Source organism: Leptonychotes weddellii, chromosome 8, assembly GCF_054177405.1.
Source record: "Leptonychotes weddellii isolate Sample4059 chromosome 8, ASM5417740v2, whole genome shotgun sequence".
Taxonomy (NCBI): domain Eukaryota; kingdom Metazoa; phylum Chordata; class Mammalia; order Carnivora; family Phocidae; genus Leptonychotes; species Leptonychotes weddellii.
In genome coordinates this window covers 60,610,317-60,631,684 of record NC_138376.1, presented here as the reverse complement: position 1 = coordinate 60,631,684, position 21,368 = coordinate 60,610,317, and the positions used below count along the sequence as shown (strand labels likewise).

General features: G+C 37.8%; 1 long non-coding RNA gene and 1 pseudogene across 2 annotated transcripts in view; one reads left to right on the top strand and one right to left on the bottom strand.

Moving 5' to 3' along the window:
- The window catches only part of LOC145723048 (uncharacterized), a 140,953-nt gene that overhangs the window by 57,351 nt on the left and 62,234 nt on the right, over positions 1 to 21,368 (bottom strand). The window lies entirely within an intron of this gene.
- LOC102734544 (ATP synthase F(0) complex subunit C3, mitochondrial pseudogene) lies at positions 13,495 to 14,185 on the top strand (annotated as a pseudogene).

Here is a 21,368-nt window from a genome sequence, read left to right as displayed (position 1 = left end):
AAAGACAAATCTCATATGATCTCACTCATATGTGGAATTTAAGAAACAAAACAAACTAGCAAAGGTAAAAAAGAGAGACAAACCAAGAAACAGACTCTTAACTATAGAGAACAAACTGATGGTTATCAGAAAAGGTGGGTGGGGGGCAATGGGTGAAATAGGTGACGGGGATTAAAGAGTATACCTATCATGATGAAAAAAGCTAATAAAAAATTTAAAAAAATAAAATGAGGATATTATTGCCTAAAAAATAGAAATTCCATTAAATATACTAATTTTCCAAAAGAGAGCATTTCCTTTTATGATGATTTCAATTTTTATGCATAAATACTCTTAGCATTTCCATTTACAGGGTCCTGTATTTGTTAACATTTATGAAACATTCCTCTCTAGGCATTTGGCAAGTCTAAAGGTTTCCTTTGGTTTGCAATCAAGAGATAAAGATTAAACCTTTAGCCAGCATAAATAACTCTGTCTTTAGGAAGCCCATTTCAGGGCTCAAACAAGTCTTCCTCAGGCAGCAAAATTTCTCCCTGTGTTGAGTGGATTTCAGTATTTCCCGGGATGTGCGGTGGGTGGCTGGTTCCTACCCACTCTGAGTCTAAAGGAACAGTCACCCAATCAAATCTACATCAACTCTCCCTGGGGAGTGATTTTACAGCTTCCAAAAGTTGCATGAATTAAGAGGCTGGCTGAGGCTTTTATGTGGAAAATGGTGATATAATTTGAAAGGTCATATTTTTTTCTAACTAGTTGCCTCATAGAAAATGTGTTTTTATGAGTTCTATTATAAAGGCCTTGTGGCCCAGCTGCATTAGAACCAGGCCTGAGAATTAAAGAACCAAGACTTTCAAACTGCCATTGAGTCACTGGGTGGGTTTGAGCAAATTTAACCACCAGCATTTCAATTGCCTTTTGTAAAAAATGGGCATTATGCTTAACTGATAACCAGTTTAATACTGTCAAGGGCCTAGAAAACAAAGCACTATACAAATGCTTTTTAATGGCTATCATCTAGACCGTATGTTTAACTTAAACCATATTCTGCAATATTTCTACAATATTACAGATAGGATCTATTTTACAAGAACCATTGCTTTGCTTCAAAAATCTTTTATATCATGTAAGTGTCCAGGAAAGATCACAATACTTCTGTATTTTAATTTGGTGTCTTAATCTATTCCTAATTTTTATTACTAAATTAGGACAGTGGAGCTGTTTGTACACTTAGAAAAGCCTGGTGTGCTGTATCTGAGTGAAACACAAACAGAAAAAAAAAAAAAACCCACTTAAAATGTACTGAACTTTCTTGTTCAAATGGGGAACATTTAGAATACATATTGTACCAGAGTTAATGTGTGGTAACCAAGGTTTTTATCATTCAACATGCAGTATTCCTGTACAACATTAGCTTGGCAAATAATCAGGGCAGTCGGTTAATCATTAGCTAGCATATAGCCTTTGACTATAGACCTGTGCTCAAAAAGAGGGATATTTATAAAAGGAAGGAATGTTGAGGGAGAAAGAAGAAGTTTTATAAAAATCCATATTGAACAATGTTCCTGTTACATCTTGGTACTTAGTAAATCTCAACGCTCAATTTCATCACTCTTCAAAATCATTTTCAAGGTGAAGACCTTCCCCTAGAAAGCATTTTATACCCAAGCAGCAAATGAGCTTAAACTGAAATATTGGCACAAGATTAGCCAACTTTTTCAGAAAAAAGGATTCTTTAGAATATGTCTTAAAATTTGTCCTTAAAAAAATAACCTCACAATACCATGGGGGAAAATTTATATATATAAATATATAAATACACACACACACACACACCTAATTAAAATACGTATATAAGAAAGAGACTAGAACTGAATATTCAAGAATGTTAGTGGAGTGGTGCTTGTTTCCAGGTCATAAAGTTATTTGATAGTTTTAATTTTCTTTCCAGATCTTCCCATAGGTTTTTAAAAAATTCACAAATCATACCATAAAATTCATACTTTTAAAGTGTAAAATTCAGTGTATTTTAGTATATTCACAAGGTTGTGCAATCATCACCTATCTAACTCCAAAACATGGAGTACCCATTACCACTCATTCCATATTCCTCCCTGCTCCTAGCCCCTAGCAACCACTAAGCAATTTTCTGTCTTTATGGAATTGCCTATTCTGGAAATTTCATGTAAGTGGAATCATACAATATCTTGTCTTTTTTGTCTCTTTTCTTTGACTTAGCATAATGTTTTCAAGCTTCATCTACATTGTATCATGCATCAGTACTTCCTTTTATATGGCTGAATAATATTCCATTGTATGACTATACCACATTTTGTTTTCCCATTCATCAATTCATGGGAATTTGGGTTGTTTCTACTTATTGGCTATTACAAATAATGCTGTTATGGGGCACCTGGCTGGCTCAATTGGTTAAGCAACTGCCTTCAGCTCAGGTCATGATCTCAGGGTCCTAGGATCAAGCCCAGAGTCAGGCTCCCTGCTCAGCTGGGAGCCTGCTTCTCCCTCTCCTTCTGCCCCTGCTCATGTGCACTCTCTCTCTCTAATAAATAAATAAAATCTTAAAAAAAATAATGCTGTTATGACATTCATGTATATGGATATATGTTTCCAATTCTCTTGGGCATATACTGAGGAATGGAATTGCTAGATCATAGGGTAACTCTATGTTTAATTTTTAGAGTAACTGCTAAACTGTAATGGCTACATAATTTTACATTTGTATCAGCAATATTTGAGGTTTCCAATTTTTCTACATCTTTGCCAGTGCTTAATATTTGCCTATCTTTTTAATTCTATCCATCCTTTTGGATGTGTATACATTGTGGTTTTGATTTGGATTTCCCTAAATGGCTAATGATATTAAGCATCTTTTCATGTGCTTATTGGCCATTTGTATGTATTATTTTGAGAAATTTCTTTTTTTTTAAACATTTATTTATTTATTTGACAGAGAGAGAGCAAGAGAGCAAAGCAGGGTGAGCAGCAGAAGGAGCGGGAGAAGCAAGCTCCCCGCTGAGCAGGGAGCCCCATGCAGGGCTCAATTCCAGGACCTGCGGATCATGACCTGAGCTGAAGGCAGATGCTTAACTGTCTGAGTCACCCAGGTGCCCCTATTTTGAGAAATTTCTATTCAGATCCTTTGCTCATTTTTTAAATTGATTTGTCTTTTTGTTCTTGAGTTGTAAGAGTTCTTTATATATTCTAAATACAAGTTCCTTATCAGATAGGAGATTTGCAAATGTTTTCTTTCATTCTGTGGATTGTCTTTTCACTTTCTCAAAGGTGTCCTTTTAAGTACAATAGTTTTTAATTTTGATAAAATCAATTTATCCATTTTTTTATTGTTGTAGCTTGTGCTTTTGGAATTATATCTAAGAAACCATTGCCTAATCTAAGATCAAAGACATGCCTATGATTTCTTGTAAGAGTTTCATAGTTTTAGATCTTAAACATAAAGTCTTAAATTAATTTTTATTTAGTGTGAGGTAGGGATCTAACCTCATTATTTTGCATATGGATATTCAATTGTCTCAACACAATCTGTTGAAAAGATTATTCTTTCCTCTATTCAATTGTCTTTGCACCCTTGTGAAAAACTAGTTAACTATAAAGAAATACCTTTTTAGACTTCAATTCTATTCCATTGATCTACATGTCCACACTGTGTTGGTTACTGTAGTTTTATAGTAAGTTTTGAAATTAGAAAGAGTGAATTCTCCAACTTTATCCCCTTTTCTCCCCCATGGTGGTTTTTGCTTTCCTCAGACCTTTGAATTTCCATATGAATTTTAGGATCAGCTTGTCAATTCCTTCAAAAAAGGAAGCTGGGATTTCGATGGGAGTTGAACTTGTGTATCAATCTGGAGAGTATTTCCACTTTAATCAAGTCTTCTAATCCATGAATATGGGATGTATTTCTGCTTATTTATCTTTTTAAATTTCTTTCAACAATGTTTTACACTTTTCAGTGTACAAGTTTTACATTTCTTTTGTTAAATTTATTACTATTTTATTATTTTGATACTATTGTAAATATGCAAATATTTTTCTAATTTCATTTTCAGACCATTCACTAGTAGTGTGCAGAAATACAGTTGATTTTTGTATATTAATCTTATATATTACAACCTTGCTGAATTCATTTATTAGCTTTAATAGTTTTTGGTGGCTTCCTTCGAATTTTCTATATGTAAGATCATACCATCTGGAAATGGAAATAGTGTTACTTCTTTGTTTACAGTCTGAATGCCTTTTGTTTCTTTTTCGTGCCTAATTGCCCTGACTAAAACGTGAGGTATAATGTTGAATACAAGTGATGAGAGTAAATAACCTTGTCTTCTTCCTGATATTAAGAGGAAAGCTTTCTGTCTTTTACCATTAAGTATAATGTTAGCAGTGAGTTTTCATAGATGTCCTTTATCAGGTTGAGAAATTCCCTTCTACTCTTATTGTGTGTTTTTATAATAAAATGCTGTTATATTTTGTCAAATGCTTTTTTTTTTTGCATCTATTGAGATGATGTAGTTTTGTCCTTTATTGTATTAATATGGCATATTGCCAAGAGCTGAGTTGGAGAGAGCTGAGCTGGCAGGTGTCTAGGTTCTAGGTGGTCAATTAAAACAACAAACCAAAATGAAGGTGACAGTCAAGCTTTCATTTAGTGTAAGCAAGAAACTGAACAAGAGAAAGTACTAGCTCCCCCAGTGTTCTATGTTTCCCCATGAAATGGTGCCAGGAGGTCAGATATATTAATGCAGACAGGTGGATCATCTCACTGCTGAGGAAGCCCCAAACAAAAAGGTCCTGATGTTTGATGGACCCAGAGGTACGGGGGAGGGAGAGGGAGAAGGGCTATGAGTGTAAAAATACTTAATATTGAGTCAGAATTGAGAAAAGTATCTTCAACTCCCCCCCAACCAAAGTGGGCTTGGCAGAGGCACCTGAGAGACCTGAGAGGCCTTGGCTGAAGTTCCTCCAATAAGGAGGCCTCTGAATGAAAGCCCTGAGCTAAAAAATCACATATTCAGAAGAGCAAGGATGGCCAGGGGTGCCTGAGTCCTTTAGTGCAACTCCCACCCAAAGACTATGATACAATGGCTATGCACTAAGTTTGGTATGTGTATGTTGGTTGGGTAGCTTTTCCTAAGAGGCCTGTCAGGGAAAGCTTTGTAATTGCTTTTGGTCAGGTCTGAAAGATCAGACATAGAATTTTAGCCTGGAGCCAGACTCCTATATGTTACATTGAGTAATCTTTGTATGCTAAACCAAACTTGCATTCCTGAAATAGATTCTATGTCATCATGGTGTATGATCCTTGTTATATGTTACTGAATTCAGTGTGCTAGGTTTTGTTTGTTTTTTGAGGACTTTGTGTCTCTATATTCATAAAAGGTATTTATCTATACTTTTCCGTTCTTGTGACATCTAGTTTTGGCTAGTTTTGGTATCAGTGTTATCTAGACTTCGTAAGATGAACTCTGAAGTGTTTTCTGTAATTTTGGGGGAAGACTTTATGGAGGATTGATGTTCTTTAAACATTTGGTAGAATTCACCAGTGAAGCTATCTAGTCCTATGATTTTCTTCCTGGGAAATTTTTTGACAGCTAATTCAATCTCTTTACTTGCTATAGGTCTATTCATATATTCTATTTCTCCTTGTTCAATTTTGATAGTTTGTGTCTTTCTGAGAACGTTTATTTTATCTAGATCATCTAACTTTATTTAGCATATACACTTATTCCTAGTGATATTTCTTGTAGGGCGTATCTGCTAGCAGTATTCTGTGGTTTTGTGTATGTGGGAATGTCTTAATTTCTCCTTCATTTTTGAAGGATCTTTTTTCTTGGTGGACAATCTTTTTCTTATGGCACTTTAAATAGGTTATTCTGCTATTTTCTGGCACCTATAGTTTCTGATGAGAAATCAACTGTTAACTTATTGGGGGTCCCTTGTTATGTATGTAATGAGTTTCTTGTCGTTGCTTTCAAGATTTTTCCTTTGTCTTTGACTTTCAATAGTTCTATTATGATTTATCTTGGTGTGGATCTCATTGGTTTATCCTACTTGTAATTCATTCAGTCTCTTGGATGTGAAGATTAATCTTTTTTTAAATCAAATTTGGGAAGTTTTCAGCTATTATTTCTCCAAATGTTCTGCTTCCTTGTTTCTTTTCTCTTCTGAGATTACCATTATACCTATGTTGATACAGTTGATGGTGTTCCACCAATTCTCTGATGCTCTGTTTACTTTTATGTGTTCTCTTTTCTTTCTGTTCCATTGGCTGAGTAAACTTAGTTGACCTATTTTCAAATTCACTGCTTCTCTATTTTGTCAGTTCAGATCTGCTGTTGAACATTTCTACAGAATTTTTCATTTCAGTTACTGTACTTTTCAACTCCAGACTTTCTGAGTGTCTTTTTATACTTTCTATGTCTTTATTGACATATTTGGTGATTTTGTTCTCAAACTTTCCTTTAATTCTTCAGACATGGTTTCCTTTAGTACTTTCAACATATCTAAATTAACTGATTTTAAAGTCTTTGTCTAGAAAGTCTGACATCAGGGCTTCCTTAAGAACAGCTTTTAGAGACATTTTTTTTTCCCCCCAAGTATGGGCCATACTCATTTCTTTGCATGCCTCACATTTTTTGTTGTTGTTGAAAACCAGACATTTTCAATAATATAATATAGTCATTCCAGAAATAATTTTTTTCTCTGGGGGTTGGAAATCATAATTTAAATTCCTATGATTATGCTTACCTGGATACTGATGTGATTCTTTTGGAAAGCTGCAGAAAGGAAAAAGGGAAATGATGCCTCCTAGTCATGACCCACAGCCTTCACGGACACCTATACAGTTAGAGCTGTAGTCTGAAAATGTTGCTGGCAAAGCAAAACACTTTAAAGTGCAGGCAAATATTGATATTTAGATTATATCGTGAATCTTGTTGTAGAGTAAGGAATTTTACCTGCAATTATTTTACATATATTCAAATTTTTCATATGATAGGCTTTGTTTAAATAGAGTTACATCTATACCTCTTCCTGAAAGCAAGTTTAAAAAGCAAAGTGTACTTCTCAGTAAAGTCTTGTGTAGGCTTTATCTACAAGGCTAATATAGACCATTGTTTATATTTCAAAGTAAGCTTAAATCAGCTTTGAATTGGTTCCAGAGAACTAGGTTGCCTCTTGTCTATCACCATCACTTTCAAAGAACTTACAAAGCTCTCACTGAAGTTCATTTATAGTATAGCATTTACAGGGATCAGAGACAACTCTCATTCTAGTAACACAGACACTTCATGGTCTACACTAAGATTTTAGATCCAAACATTTGCGTGTCCCCTAGTTCAGTCTTTTCTGGCCAGTGCTGCTTAATTTCTTTCTCTCAGAGGCATTTCTCAATGGATGGGAAAGGTATGATGACACGGGTAGCAAGTGCATATTTGGGTCTGATTGCATTTTCTGGGATGGCCAAGCATTTATTCAGTTCTTTTTTACCATATTATTTTTTTAAATTTAAACTCAATTAATTAATATATAATGTATTATTAGTTTCAGAGGTAGAGTTCAGTGATTCATCAGTCTTATACAATACCCAGTGCTCATTACTTCATGTGCCCTCCTTAATGTCCATCACCTAGTTACTCTAACCCTTCATCCTCCTCCCCTCCAGCAACCCTCAGTTGGTTTCCTATGATTAAGAGTCTCTTAGGGTTTGTCTCCCTCTCTGATTTTGTCTTGAGTTCCTCTCTTCCCCTATGATCCTCTGTTTTGATTCTTAAATTCCACATATTAGTGAGATCATATAATAATTGTCTTTCTCTGATTGACTTATTTCACTTAGCATAACACCCTCTAATTCAATCCATGTTGTTGCAAATGGCAAGATTTCATTTTTTTGATAGCTGAGTAGTATTCCATTGTATATATATTCCACATCTTCTTTATCCATTCTTCTGTTGATGGACATCTGGGCTCTTTCCATAGTTTGGTTATTGTGGACGCTGCTGCTATAAACACTGGGGTGCAGGTGCCCCTTTAGATCACTACTTCTGTATCTTTGGGGTAAATACCTAGCATTAATTCATTCTTATTCAGTGCTAACCACTTTTCATATATCATTCATTTTAATCTCACAATCCTATATAACAGATACTATTATTCCCATTAACAAATGAGAAAAATGAGACTTGGAGGAGTTCAATAATTTGTCCAGGCTTACTCATCTTGGAAATGGTGCAGTCAGAAGTCAAATTGAGGCCCCTCATACTATAATCTGGCAAAGAGGTAACATCCTCTAAGGCAGAAAAAGACATAAGCCAAGAAGAGTCTTGACTATGGTCTGCACTTGGAGGGAATTGAGGCAGTACTCATTGCAGTTATATGGGACTTCTGTATTATGGTAATGGTTCTGAGTCTTTGACATCAGGTATTATGTGACATATTCTGGCCAGAGTATTTAATTGTTGGTAGGAGACCCTTTAGCACCCTCTTCTCTGAAAAAGTGATCAATCATCTTGAAAGTACATATTAAAATCGAAGTAAAACAAAATCAAAGAATTCCTAGACTAGCAGTACATTTTGTATGAGACAGCAATAAATTTTTGTTGTTAATCCACTGTGTTTTTGAGTTTGTTTTTTTTTAAATAGAACAGCATAGGTATACCTATCCAGACTAATATGAGGATGGTAACTGCTCCTTGTGTATAGCATTCATTAATTTTGCAGCATGAATTTTATAGAGCAAAACTGTGATAACATAGAGAGGAATGTGAGAATTAGGGCAGCATCCATTGGGTTTTAATGAAATAGTCTTTATATCCAATTTAAGCTGAGCTTTACGCAAATGTGCTTAGAATCAACCTGGGATTTCCTTTTTTCTAGATCAATAAAACCCTAATTAGTTGACCTTTCTGGTCTGCTTCAAAACATTGTTTTTATGTCATATCATTTATTTATTCTTGATTTTCATTTGCTTTTCCTTTGCCCAAATACTTCTGGCAGAGGAAGCCTGCCATATGTTTTATGAATTAACCAATAAGCTCATTCATCAGAACCATTGTTTGTTCATTATAGTCAATTCTCATGAACCCATTAGGGCAGGACCAAAGGAATAATAAACATGAATCTCAATTACATTGTCTTGGCCCAACCACCCTCTCTGTTCAGATAGTTTAATGACAAAAGATGATTTTTTAAAATCAGTTCCTTTCATTGAAATGGTTTACTTTCACACATGATCAAATTTGAGGGTTTTATTTTCCAGGAAAAGAAACTGAAACTTGTCTACCAGTTATTCCAATGGATTCTTTCATGCCTCATTAGCATCAAACTACCTCTAGGAGGAAGTGTGATAGGCCTTTAAATGGTTACTGCACTACAGCTAACAGCTGGAAACAACTATGGTTCAAGCAAACAAATGACAATAGCAAAAGGACTTTAACCTGGAAGCTTAGAGAAAGAGGCCAGAGAATGAGGGTGTTGGAGGGAAGTCATAGAGACCAAGTCTTATGGAGCAACACAGACATCCCCAGTTCTCCAATGGCTCTAAGGTGTTCACTTTGCAAAGGCACTTAGCACCTGGTAATAGTTTTTGTCCATTGGTGCTGATGAGAAATGTTAAAGTTCTTACAAAAGGTTCAGTCAAGAACACCTAATAAGAAGTGGCATTTTTTTTTCATAAAAAGTTAATTCTTTCTACATCTCATTTATTCATTTGTTGAATATCTACTATGTGCCAGGGGCTCAGAATTGTGCTCAGAATAAACAATGAATAAGACACACTTATACCCTCAAAAATCTTTACCATCTAGTGGGGATATTTTTACCCTTTATTGTCTGTGGGGATAAAACAGAGTTGTAAGATATTTATCAGATGATAGCAATTTGTGACCAGAGCCACGGAGGGTGTTGGGAAGTGTAACAGAGGAAGTAGCTGTGAAGAAGGAGTAAATGGTACCCAGATCAATGCTACTTTCTCTATCCAGCTTTCTTGATATTTGCCTTCCCCTTATATATATTGGACATGAGGTCCTAGAGAGAGGCTGACTGACTTGAGGTTTTCACATGGGTAGTCAGAATGGTGGTGGTATCTTAACAATAGTGTTTAGGAATACAAAAGGAGAACAGGTTGATAAGGTGGCAGATGATGAGTCAATAATAGACATGTTGAGGTGGAGGTTCCTAAAGGATATCTAGGAGATGTTTTGTAGACAGATTTTTTTTTTAATCTGGAACAATGGATTTTTAAAAAATTATCCTTGCAAGTGCTTAACACTGCTAGTTGCTCAGGATGCAGAGAAAAATTAACATGAAGGCTAACAGCATGTATGCTATAACTTCACAAATTACTTGGATGTACACTATATCAACTGGGTTTCAGGCAGGAAGCAGTTCACATGATCAAATCGTGCAGAGTTTAACAAAGGGACTATTTACAAACAAGGAAGCAGACAGGTTAAAGGAGAACCAAGATAGTGTGGTACCCCAGTGCTCATAATAGCAGGAAGTCATTATCAAAAGGAGAGAGTAGTTACCGTTTCTCAGAGAGAGAATACAGAGCTCTGTGGAGAGAGCCATCTGACAGGAGCTGTGGCCTTCAGTAGAGAGATGACAAGTGGAGCCTTCCCAGAGAGGCAGCCCATCTCCTGCTTATGTCCCCACTGGCCTGACTGGAGTCCTAGAACAAAGATGCCTCTGATAGAGGCCTTTGAACTCAGCCTAGAGCCAGCATAAAGTAGGATACAGTAAGTTGGGGGGTAGATCTAGAGAGGCGAATAGATGTCCAGCACACATACATAGTTCACGAGTCTTGACAACAACCTCATAATAATAACGGTAATAATTAACCCAGACTGAGTGCTTACCATGTATCAGACAGTGTACTGGTGCTGTAACCTTAACAAATCCTCACAACCCTATGAGGTGGGTACTATTATTCACTTTTTTTGAAGAAGACACTGAGGCTTGGAGATATTCATTTGCTCCTTTACTCAGCTAAAGTAGTACGGTTGCAATACAACCCTAGGAATCTGTCACCAGAACCACTTGGTCTTTCTATCTGCCCATCTCTAATGTCTACTAATGCCTACATGAGAAAACTGAAGCTTAGAAAGTTTAAGGGATTGATTCAAGTCAACATGGCTATGAAATAATGATCCCATGATGAACTCAGCTCTAAGTCTCACACTTTTCAGTGACATCTTCAAGTTATGAGAGAGATGGGTAAGAAAGGACCATGGGAGGGGTGCCTGGGTGGCTCAGTCATTAAGCTTCTGCCTTCAGCTCAGGTCATGATCCCAGGGTCCTGGGATTGAGCCCTGCATCCGGCTCCCTGCTCCGCGGGAAGCCTGCTTCTCCCTCTCCCACTCCCCCTGCTTGTGTTCCCTCTCTCGCTGTGTCTCTCTCTGTCAAATAAATAAAATCTTAATAAAAATAAAATAAAATAAAATTTTCAAAAAAAAAAAAAAAAGAAAGGACCATGGGAACACAAAGGCAATATGATTTGAAAAGAGAGTGGGGCTGAGTTTGTACTGTCTGTTTTCATCAGGCTGATGAAGTAGCATGAGCAAGATCATGGAGATGAAAAGAGTGGTCTGATCAGGCTAGAGAAGAGGGTGCTGGAGAGGGTACAGGAGATAGTATTTAAGAGATCAAGGGGTTAAAAGATGCCAGAGAAGCCAACTGCTTAAAAGGGAGAGGAAAATTCAAAGAAGAGAACTAGGAGAGGCTCAGAGAGATTAAGTCACATAACCAAGAAAATAATAGTTAAGAGCAGCAACAGCATTTACTTGACTTCAAAAGTAACAATCTTTCTAGGATAGCACGCAGCCTGTCTTTATATACTCCCTTATTCTACACCAAGGGAGTTAGAGTTTTCTAGAATTCCATGACCTCCTTTGACTCTCAGCAGGAAACCTGAAGAGGTTAGGTTCAGATGCCCAATGGAATGACCTATTGTCCTACTCCTCCCTTAACTCCTTTTTCTTTACCTTTTCTTCAGTCCCATCCTACCACTCCTCCCTAATTGTGTTGAAATATCTCTATGCCTACAAGCAGGATATCCATTCCCTCAATTGTTATTTACTGAGTCCCTACTATAATAGGCATTGTTTCTAGGTGCTGGGGATTTGGCAGTGAGCAAAATAGAGAAAAATCTCTGCCATCAGGAAGGTTAAATTTTAGCAGGGAGAAAACAAGAAAAATTTATCATCTTTCAGCTGATGATGGAGAAAAAAGTTAAAATGGGAAATTTTTATGGAGGTTTCAATTTCCAATAGAGAGGTCAGGAGATCACATTTGGGAAGCCTACAGGATAGGAAAAAGAGCTGTAGGAACATCTGGGAAGGAACATCCAGATAGAGAAAAGAGGAAGCAAAGGCTTGAAGACTTAAATTACTCGAAGTATAATGGAAGACACTGAAGTTTCTCAGCAGAGAAAATACATGACTCCAATTATATTGTAAAAGGTTCACACTGGCTGCTCTGGTAATGGGCTGTAGGTGGATGAGGACAGAAGTAGAAGACTATTGCAATAACTTGGGGAGAGATTATAGAAGCTGTGTCAGATGTAATTAAAAAGAAAAAGGCAGTTACTGGTGGATTTGGAAAGTATAGCTGAATAGATTTACTGATGAATAGGATGTGGGAGAGAGAGAAACAAGAGTCAAGATGAGGCTATGAGTTTTGGCCAAGAAGCTGAAAGAATGGAGTAGCCATTAATCTGAGCTGATGAAGACGGTGGCAAGAGCAGTTCAGTTTTGAACACATTAGGTATGGGATGCCCATTAACATCAAGTAGATATGGTGAGTGGACAGTGAGATATGAGAGTCTGTAGTTCAGGAGAGAAGTCCAATCTGGAGATATAAATGCGGGAGTCATTGGCATGCAGATGTTACTTAAGGCCATGAAGCAGATGCCTTTTCAGATGGTGTATTTAGTGAAGTGTTGATTCTGAAGTGTTCCAAATTTCAGAGGTATGTACATGAGTGAAATAAGCCATGGGGAAGAGACAACAAAAAATGGTTTGGACAGTGGTAAATTGGAGTTCACCAATCTTGCCCAAAGCTGGCAGTCACCTCTCAGATCTAGCTCATTTCTTCCATGAAAAATGGACAAGCTGGCCAATTGGCATCAGAACTCCCCCCAAAAATATATCTCTAGATAACTAGTTGGGTAACCTCTGCCTTAGAGGCAGGAATCTAAAAATTTGGTTCTGGGTTTATTCCCCAACCCTATCATACAATTTGGTTAGTCTCATCTCTGCTCACAAGCACAGATTTTGCATAGTACCTACTGCTTGATGTTGTGGACCTGGCTTTTTCTTTAATTTATAAATCCAGGCTTCACCTCCTGTAGGACCAGTGGTGTGCTGGTACTAATTTCTACTGCCTTATGAGAACCAATTTTATATTTGGCTGGAATTTTGTAAGCTAGATAATAAACACAGTCATTATTAAAATTAAATTACACTCCTTCAACCTCTGCCGCAGTCGCTGCCGCCGTCACCTCCGGAGAAGAAGGGAAGTGGGAGTGGAGCCCACGTTGGACGTCACCCAGGTCCTCCAGCCGCCCTGCCCCAAAGAGTGTAAGATGTTTGCCTGCGCCAAGCTCGCCTGCACCCCAGCTCTGATCCGAGCTGGATCCAGAGTTGCCTACAGACCAATTTCTGCATCAGTGTTATCTCGACCAGAGGCTAGGACTGGAGGGGGCTCTACGGTATTTAATGGGGCCCAGAATGGTGTGTCTCAGCTAATCCAAAGGGAGTTTCAGACCAGTGCAATCAGCAGAGACATTGATACTGCTGCCAAATTTATTTGTGCAGGTGCTGCAACAGTGAGAGTGGCTGGTTCTGGTGCTGGTATTGGAACAGTCTTTGGCAGCCTTATCATTGGTTATGCCAGAAACCCTTCGCTGAAGCAGCAGCTGTTCTCATATGCTATCCTAGGATTTGCCTTGTCTGAAGCTATGGGTCTCTTTTGTTTGATGGTTGCTTTCTTGATTTTGTTTGCCATGTAACAGAAATTACTGCTTGAAATGTTGGCATTCATATTAATTATGGATGTAATTCTGTGTATCTTCCTGTGACTCCGAAAAATGCAGTATTGGTGTCATGGAAATGTACGTTATTTCCAAGGTCATTTCATTAAAGATGAAAACTTAAAAAAAAAAAATTAAATTACATAAACTTATGTAAATTCTATTAAAAACAAGTTCATCAATAGTCAAAACTCATCAGTTCCTAATTATTTTACTATATTTTATTATTATGTGTACTTCTGAGGGTTTTCTTTGTTTTTGTTTTTTTTTTTTAAAGATTTTATTTATTTATTTGACAGAGAGAGACACAGTGAGAGAGGGAACACAAGCAGCAGGAGCAGGAGAGGGAGAAGCAGACTTCCCGCGGAGCAGGGAGCCCGATGCGGGGCTCTATCCCAGGACCCTGGGATCATAACCTGAGCTGAAGGTAGCCGCCTAATGACTGAGCCACCCAGGCGTCCCCTTCTGAGGGTTTTTTAAACTTCAACTGTATCTGTATTCTAGAAATACTACATAGTTGTGTATTCTTGTCCTCACTTGGCTTTCTGTGACTTCATGTCAGTAGCTTTAAATGGGCCACATGCGAATATTTATACCATGGAAATTGTCAAAAAATACAAATCAGGGCTATTTTCCCTGGAAAGCCAGTTTAAAATCTTTATTAGCACACCACTGTGCAAATGTCATCCTTGGGAATTCATCACAGCTGAGAGAAACTGGAAATGACAATGGTAGACAGGCATGTAGAGATTAAAGTTCAGACCCACTATTCCCTAATTTTTAAAATAATTATTTCCTTGATGATTATTCTTAAAATAAGTCTACAAGATTGCTGCATGGATCTTCTGAAACTGGCTTTTGAGAATCCACACCTACAATTTGCACCTTCTGCTTTTCCAGCAGCAACTACAAAGACTGATGGGATGCATTACAGAAGGTCAACAGACCATATGCCAAGGAGTTCCCTGGAAAATAGCCTGACATTTTGAGTCAGTGTTTCCTGACTTCTACCCAATGATAAACCTTATTATGAAAATGAAATTGAAGAGTACATAGTTTTCCCCAGAGTTCAAGGAGCATGTAAAGAGAGATAAAGTATAAGTAGGACAGTGGGGGAAATGGTTCTTTAGGGTGTAAAACATATATATTCCATTTTTAAAAATTCTACATTTTTGTAATAAGTTTTCAACCATCAAGGGTTCAGGTTGGGTGTCATATAGCTCTCACGTAGGTAAAACCAAATGAGGCTCACTTTCCCCTTCCAAGTTTCCTGAAGCTAACCCTTTTCCTTCCTTTTTACATGTTATCTCCACAAATAGAGCTGGTAAAAAGTATCTGTTACAATGACCTGGGCTTTACCATTCATGGAAAATCTCTCTAAATTATAGGCTTTTCCTCATAGAGACCATTTACAGTGGGCATAATACAAGGCTGTGTTCAACCATGCCACTCTTTGAACTAGCCGTACCATGTTATTACCACACTAAACTGGAGTGGCCAGTTTTTCTATAAATAAATATCCTCCTCACTGGGTAGATGAAAATCCTTAGTAGCAGTTCCTGTATTATTGATTTTATGGTTTCTAGCTTCTCTGCTGGGAATGACTTTTGAGTTGTTTTGAAAAAAGAAGTCTTGTAAACACTTGACTGTTGCTGAACTTGAGAAAAATCCGATCAGCAGGGAATCAATAACATTATTACTCAGCTGGATTCCCTGTAATTCTTCCATTTCTGGGCCAGGTGGGTGGATGAGGGTGAGGAAGTGAACTCTTTCAAAGAGATTGTATGTTCTTCCTGGATGCCATTTATGTCTTTGCAACAGTCCTTTAATTTTGTGGTGTTGGAAATGGAGCTAATAATGACAATTTGAACAAGACTGGCTTCCTCTCTGTGAAGGAGAACAAAGCAGAGATTATTAGCTTTCACAAAAGTGATTAGAAGCTTAATCAGCCACTCTGTGAGATACTCCATCATCCACATGAAATAAAGTCCAGGAACTCACTAGAATTGCATAGCTTTTCATACAGCATAAGAAGTCCAGGCAAACATTTTATCTTCAGGTCAGTGGTTTGGTTGTTGTTGCCATTTGTCTTGTTTTTTCTTTCTATAAACCCTCTAAAGGGATGCTTTGGAGATACTGAAAGGCAGGATGTCTTTTAGAAGCTTCAGACTCCATCTGACTTCCTTCACTGCGATCTCTTGGGTTCTTACAGCTATATCCTCCAGACCTGGGAATAACTTCTTGGCCAGGAGCTCCGGTCAGAAACCTGTGCTCCCAGAGTCACATCAGCTGTGTAGGTCACAGCTGAGTTCTCATCTTTTGCACCCATTCTGATATTGCTTTCTTATGAACTGGCCCTCAATAGAATTCTTAACCTGTTCACTCTTGCCTCAGGCCTTGGCTCGACGTGCTGCCCTAAAACAGACTTCCCATGGTTGAGTTCCTGCTATCTTGTAACATTCTTCCTTGCTAGGGTCTGCCTGCCTGACTGTGCAACATGTGACCACTGATAACAAGATCCCCTGATGTGTGTCCACTTGTTTGGCTTTTCACCTATTATAGCCATCTGACTTTCAGTCCTGGCTACATATTTGAAACACAAGTGAACTTTTAGGAAATATTTATGTCTGGTCCTCACCCCTAAAAACTTGGATTTAGTTGGTCTTATGTGGGACACTGATAATTTTTTAAAGGCCTTTGTTATGGACTAAATTATGCCCCCCTTAATTCATATGTTGAAGACCTAACCTCCAGTACCTCAAATGTGACTGCATTTGGAGATAGGGTCTTTAAATAGGTAACTAAATTAAAATGAGGTCATTAGGGTGAGTTGGAATCTAATATGACTGGTATCCTTATAAGAAGAGGAAATTAGGACACAGACATGTACGGAGAGAAGACCATGTGAAGACACAGGGAGAAGGCCATCTACAAACCAAAGAGAAAGACTTCAGAAGAAACAAACTGCTGACTTCTTGATCTCAGACTCTGAACCTCCAGAACTGTGAGAAAATAATTTTTGTTGTTTAAGCCACTCAGTCTGTCGTATTTGTTATGGCAGTCCTAGAAAACTAATACAGTCCTTAAGTAGATTCAATAAGTAGTCAGGAGTGGGAACCACTAATCTGGTTCTGAAGTTTTAACATACATCAAATCAACTAGAGAGGTTGTTAAAACACAGGTTACTGACTCTAAGCCTTAGCATTTCTGATTCAGTATCTCCTGAGTGGGGTCTAAGAATCTGCATTTCTATCAAATTTCTAGATGATACTAATGCAACTAGTCCTAGGACAATATTCGCAAACCAATGCACTAATTTATGTGTCACAGTTGGTCTTCCTTGAGTCTCCAGCTTCCCCCATCAACTCTTGATTGTTTTACTGACAGCTTCAGTACCCAGGGGTTCCCTAGTCCTTGATTCCCTTGGGCTGACCAAGTCAGCTGACCTTGATTCATACATGTATCTCCTTAGGAAAATGGAAATTCTGGGGGAGGGGGCATCTATGAATAGTTGCAATCTCAGTAAGTCTGTATATATGTTTGTGAATTTATGTATCTTTCCACAAAGAGTTTGAGGCAACTACTAAAATCTGAGAGAACTGGGTTACTTCACATCTAAAGATCTGAATAAATGTTTCCATTTTAATGTATTAAATATTAGATGCATTCTATAGGTATTTCCTAGGCATTTTAAAAAAGCTTTTCTTCAATAATTTATTAACATTCATTTTGAAGAGTTAATAATAATAATAATAATGATAATAATACTGATAACGCTGTTTTAGATTTGAAGAGTACTTTGCAGTGTGCCAAGAAGAGGATATATGTGAAACTCCATCACCCACTTTAGTACTGTGAGGCCTAATTACACTGGAACTTTTCAGTTCTTTCTTCCTAACATCCATCTCTTTGACTCAGGATTAGCTGATGAATGAGAATTTCACTGTAGGAAGCCATTCCTATCCCCTGCTTATTCCTAAAGGTGTCTTTAAAGTTCAATTTGACCAACCTATCCTTTTAAGCACCCTGGAGGGGAAGACAGCCTTGGTCTGTGAGTTCCCCTTATGTCCTCAATGAACAGGACAGTGGAAAGCATGAATTAAGTATGCAATAAATAGCTGTTGAATCAATCAGAAAATGAAACTTTTGTCCTGCACAGAATATGTTATTTCTCACCTTTCTTCCTTTGCATATGCTCTTTCTTCTCCTGGGCTACCCTTTATCACCTAACTTGGGCTTCAAGATTCAGTACACAACTTACTCTGAATTGAGTTTGTGCCCCAGCAGAATCCGTAACTGTGCTATTTCTCCCCCTTTGCTTTGAAATTCAGTGGCTATTGATTTAGTAATCCCATTGATAAGAGCTAACCTTTAGAGAGCTCTGTGCAAAGTGTATTCACATATGTAATTTCATTTAATCCTCAAAAGAATCACCTAGGGGCTTTTAGACACTACATTTCTCATCCCCACCTGAGACCAGATACATCAGAACATCTGGAGATGAATCCTAGGAGTTAGCATTTTAAAGAGCCTCCTGTGATTTTATTTATTTATTTTTAAAGATTTTATTTATTTATTTGACAGAGAGAGACAGCGAGAGCAGGAACACAAGCAGGGGGAGTGGGAGAGGGAGAAGCGGGCTTCCTGCCGAGCAGGGAGCCCCATGTGGGACTCGATCCCAGGACCCTGAGATCATGACCTGAGCCGAAGGCAGACGCTTAACGACTGAGCCACCCAGGTGCCCGAGCCTCTTGTGATTTTAATGTACAGCCAAGACTGGGAATCACTGAGTCAGATGGTCCACATCCATGGCACAAAACATAAACCTACCCTTGTTTGAATGAGCTCTAACAACCTGAGAAAGATTTAAAAGTAGTTCAAAAAGTTCCTCTCCATTCTTGGTCTCTCTTCTCCCTTCTCTAGTTTTCAGCTCTTCTCCACAGTTTAGGACCTAGTTCCCTGACCTGCTTTCTAGACCAAAACACTTTAAGTCCCCTCTCAGTTCCTCCTATTTGCTTCCCCAATTATCAACACATTCAGCAAAACAAAAATAAAAACTGTGCTCAAACTAACCTTTGGGGAGTCTCCATCCATCTCAATATCAGTAGGTAATTATCTGTTAGCCCTTTGAGGGAGAGGCCTTGGCATGTCTTTTTTATCTTCGCTATAAACATTCAACAAATGAGAGCAAATTACTTGCTTAGTGATAAGGCTGCTGGTGGAGATGATATAAGGGATTTGTAAACTGGATTAGAGATCTTGGAATTCCTTTATGGGGTACCCTTGAAAGGACATACCCTGGAGAGTTACAGGTTCAGACTAGCATTTGGAAAAGATAACAGGGGCTGCAGATGAATTGAAGAGGACTCAGAGTTAGGAGATTATTGGAGAGAAAGACTAGAGCCGAGGAGTAGATGGGGAAAATATTTTAGAAGTGGAATCCATAAAGCAGCTTAAAACGATACAACTCTCATTCCTCTGTGTTGTTGCATTTGTCCAGGAGGTGACTAGATGTCACTCCACAGGGGAACCTATGTATTTTAAAATATGTTATAATATAAAAGCATTATAACACCTACTTAGCATAATTTAATCATTCTGAACCCTATTACCTTTTTAAATTAAACACAAGCTTGGCTTTTAAATAAGGAATGAGAGTGGAGAAAGCCAAAGGTAATTAAATATAAACTTTTCTGGTTTTCTTCTCTTGACCAACACTGGTGTCTGATGTAAGTGTTCAGAAAACTTAAAAATGTTTTACATCCAACAGTAAGAGGTTTTATATCAGCTGGAAGCAAGAACAAAAACATTAAGATTAAACTAAGTCTTAGCTGTTCCTTTAATCCATTGCTTTGTGCGTATCTCTGCATGTGTTCATTATAAGTTCTTTAAAGTTATTAAACCAGTTGATACCTGAAGGTTATAATGTACTGGGAATTCTAGAGATGCAACACCACATTTCACTCATTGAGAACTGCTCAGGCTTCACAAACATCCCGGCATTCAAGACCTTTTCCAGTGGTATTTAAGACGTGTCTGTGTACGGGACCCATACAAGCCATATGTTGTGTACCCAGGACAGTTCCAATTTATGCTTATAATGTGGGCCTAATTTTAATCTCATCCCTTCCATTTTCAAAAATGTCTTTAAAGATTTAGACTGTAAGTTACCTTATCATCCTAGCTATGAGAGAAGGAGCAAGTGTTTGTGTTGTGAAGGGAAAAGTTCCTCCAAAATAAGACAGTTCACTTTTTCTTTCCTTCTTGACCCTGAACAACTGAACTGGGTGAGTGGCAGAATCACGTGCTTCCATTAGTTGGAGTAGGAAGAGCCATGGGAAAGGTGTGGGAGAAAGTTGGAGTGGGAGAGGAAGATTAGAGATTTCTCAAACCCCCATTATGGATGACAGGAGCTGTAGAAGCAGCTAGTGAACTCTACTATGGACCAAGGCAAAAATATTCATGAAAAGTAAGATAGTCACTCTTCTGAGACCCAGATCTTAACATCTCATTGACAAACTGAGTTAGAAACTGCCTGGAAAACTTCCAGCATATCAATGATAAAAGACAGACTCTCCAAGGGGCCAATGGCATGTTATTAGGGCAAGAAGTTGAGGGGACTGGAAAGCCAAGTTGGACAGACTCTAAGTGCACCTGCAGCGTGGATTGAAGCAGGGAACTCTGCCATCTCTGTCGGTGGGCTGAATTTCATCCTCCTGCCTCCTCTGAAGCTGATGACTGTGTCATCTTGAGCAAGTTGCCTAACCTCCCTGTACCTTGCTTTTCCAAACTGGGAAATGAGAAGCTTCAGAAGTGACTACATCACTGATAAAGATGTTGCTTCATTTTACAAATAAAAATCTTATTTCAGCATTTTTTTCTAGTCTGAAGCTTCTGTAAGACAGTGAGCAAATTTGTGTCCCTCATACATTTATGGAGCCTTTTCTTAGACTAGGGGATCCCTTAGACAGGGATACCTGGCTAGACTGAAACTTATTACTGTTTGTCAAAAAGAAAGCCCAAAATTGTGTTGTATATATTTTTATCTTAAGGGTGATAATTTTGATTTAGATGACATATATACATCCATACAAAATGAATGACATTAATGCTTATTTCTGTGGCTTCACAAATTCATCTGTATAAGAAAAAAATAATCTTATTGGGTTCTTGAAAGTAAAAGACTAGATTCATTTTCAGTTACATAAACATAGTTTTAACATTTGAGGAACTAACTAGTCTCAAATCCCGGAAGTCAGCAAAATAAGTAAATATTGTTTATTTTTAAAAGATAAACATAATAGACTTC